Here is a 3,282-nt window from a genome sequence, read left to right on the forward strand (position 1 = left end):
CGGGCATGGAGAACCAGGGGGCCTGGGGAGCCTCCTCCTGCGGGGATGGGGAACCAGGGGGCCTGGGGAGCCTCCTCCTGCGGGGATGGAGAACCAGGGGGCCTGGGGAGCCTCCTCCTGCGGTCATGGAGAACCAGGGGGCCTGGGGAGCCTCCTCCTGCGGGCATGGAGAACCAGGGGCCTGGGTGACATCCTCATGCGGGGATGGGGTACCAGGAGGCCGGGGAACATTTTCAACACTTTGGGGCATTTTTAAACACTTTAGCCTTTTTTTCCCTCTCCCACCCACAATCCCTCCTCCTGCGGGGATGGAGAACCAGGGGCCTGGGTGACATCCTCATGCGGGGATGGGGTACCAGGAGGCCGGGGAACATTTTCAACACTTTGGGGCATTTTTAAACACTTTAGCCTTTTTTTCCCTCTCCCACCCACAATCCCTCCTCCTGCGGGGATGGAGAACCAGGGGCCTGGGTGACATCCTCATGCGGGGATGGGGTACCAGGAGGCCGGGGAACATTTTCAACACTTTGGGGCATTTTTAAACACTTTGCTCTTTTTCCCCCTCTCCCAACCAGGGGGCCTGGGGAGCCTCCTCCTGCGGGGATGGGGAACCAGGGGCCTGGGGAACATTTTCAACACTTTGGGGCATTTTTAAACACTTTGCTCTTTTCCCCCCTCTCCCAACCAGGGGGCCTGGGGAGCCTCCTCCTGCGGGGATGGGGAACCAGGGGCCTGGGGAACATTTTCAACACTTTGGGGCATTTTTAAACACTTTGGTCTTTTTCCCCCTCTCCCAACCAGGGGGCCTGGGGAGCCTCCTCCTGCGGGGATGGGGAACCAGGGGCCTGGGGAACATTTTCAACACTTTGGGGCATTTTTAAACACTTTGGTCTTTTTCCCCCCTCTCCCAACCAGGGGGCCTGGGGAGCCTCCTCCTGCGGGGATGGGGAACCAGGGGCCTGGGGAACATTTTCAACACTTTGGGGCATTTTTAAACACTTTGCTCTTTTTCCCCCTCTCCCAACCAGGGGGCCTGGGGAGCCTCCTCCTGCGGGGATGGGGAACCAGGGGCCTGGGGAACATTTTCAACACTTTGGGGCATTTTTAAACACTTTGCTCTTTTTCCCCCTCTCCCAACCAGGGGGCCTGGGGAGCCTCCTCCTGCGGGGATGGGGAACCAGGGGCCTGGGGAACATTTTCAACACTTTGGGGCATTTTTAAACACTTTGGTCTTTTTCCCCCTCTCCCAACCAGGGGGCCTGGGGAGCCTCCTCCTGCGGGGATGGGGAACCAGGGGCCTGGGGAACATTTTCAACACTTTGGGGCATTTTTAAACACTTTGGTCTTTTTCCCCCTCTCCCAACCAGGGGGCCTGGGGAGCCTCCTCCTGCGGGGATGGGGAACCAGGGGCCTGGGGAACATTTTCAACACTTTGGGGCATTTTTAAACACTTTGGTCTTTTTCCCCCCTCTCCCAACCAGGGGGCCTGGGGAGCCTCCTCCTGCGGGGATGGGGAACCAGGGGCCTGGGGAACATTTTCAACACTTTGGGGCATTTTTAAACACTTTGCTCTTTTTCCCCCTCTCCCAACCAGGGGGCCTGGGGAGCCTCCTCCTGCGGGGATGGGGAACCAGGGGCCTGGGGAACATTTTCAACACTTTGGGGCATTTTTAAACACTTTGCTCTTTTTCCCCCTCTCCCAACCAGGGGGCCTGGGGAGCCTCCTCCTGCGGGGATGGGGAACCAGGGGCCTGGGGAACATTTTCAACACTTTGGGGCATTTTTAAACACTTTGGTCTTTTTCCCCCTCTCCCAACCAGGGGGCCTGGGGAGCCTCCTCCCGCGGGCATGGAGAACCAGGGGGCCTGGGGAGCCTCCTCCTGCGGTGATGGAGAACCAGGGGCCTGGGGAGCCTCCTCCTGCGGGGATGGGGAACCAGGGGGCCTGGGGAGCCTCCTCCTGCGGGCATGGAGAACCAGGGGGCCTGGGGAGCCTCCTCCTGCGGGGATGGGGAACCAGGGGGCCTGGGGAGCCTCCTCCTGCGGGGATGGAGAACCAGGGGGCCTGGGGAGCCTCCTCCTGCGGTCATGGAGAACCAGGGGGCCTGGGGAGCCTCCTCCTGCGGGCATGGAGAACCAGGGGCCTGGGGAGCCTCCTCCTGCGGGGATGGAGAACCAGGGGGCCTGGGGAGCCTCCTCCTGCGGGCATGGAGAACCAGGGGGCCTGGGGAGCCTCCTCCTGCGGGCATGGAGAACCAGGGGGCCTGGGGAGCCTCCTCCTGCGGGCATGGAGAACCAGGGGGCCTGGGGAGCCTCCTCCTGCGGGGATGGGGAACCAGGGGCCTGGGGAGCCTCCTCCTGCGGGGATGGAGAACCAAGGGGCCTGGGGAGCCTCCTCCTGCGGGCATGGAGAACATGGGGGCCTGGGGAGCCTCCTCCTGCGGGCATGGAGAACCAGGGGCCTGGGGAGCCTCCTCCTGCGGGGATGGAGAACCAGGGGGCCTGGGGAGCCTCCTCCTGCGGGGATGGAGAACCAGGGGGCCTGGGGAGCCTCCTCCTGCGGGGATGGAGAACCAGGGGGCCTGGGGAGCCTCCTACTGCGGGGATGGAGAACCAGGGGCCTGGGGAGCCTCCTCCTGCGGGGATGGAGAACCAGGGGGCCTGGGGAGCCTCCTCCTGCGGGGATGGAGAACCAGGGGGCCTGGGGAGCCTCCTCCTGCGGGGATGGAGAACCAGGGGCCTGGGGAGCCTCCTCCTGCGGGCATGGAGAACCAGGGGGCCTGGGGAGCCTCCTCCTGCGGGGATGGGGAACCAGGGGGCCTGGGGAGCCTCCTCCTGCACCAGGGGGCCTGGGGAGCCTCCTCCTGCGGGGATGGGGAACCAGGGGGCCTGGGGAGCCTCCTCCTGCGGTGATGGGGAACCATGGGGCCTGGGGAGCCTCCTCCTGCGGGGATGGGGAACCAGGGGGCCTGGGGAGCCTCCTCCTGCGGGGATGGGGAACCAGGGGCCTGGGGAGCCTCCTCCTGCGGTGATGGGGAACCATGGGGCCTGGGGAGCCTCCTCCTGCGGGGATGGGGAACCAGGGGGCCTGGGGAGCCTCCTCCTGCGGGGATGGGGAACCAGGGGCCTGGGGAGCCTCCTCCTGCACCAGGGGGCCTGGGGAGCCTCCTCCTGCGGGGATGGGGAACCAGGGGGCCTGGGGAGCCTCCTCCTGCGGGGATGGGGAACCAGGGGCCTGGGGAACATTTTCAACACTTTGGGGCATTTCACAAGCGCTTCCCTC

This window comes from Callionymus lyra, unplaced genomic scaffold, assembly GCF_982586985.1.
Source record: "Callionymus lyra unplaced genomic scaffold, fCalLyr1.hap1.1 HAP1_SCAFFOLD_634, whole genome shotgun sequence".
Taxonomy (NCBI): Eukaryota; Metazoa; Chordata; class Actinopteri; order Syngnathiformes; family Callionymidae; genus Callionymus; species Callionymus lyra.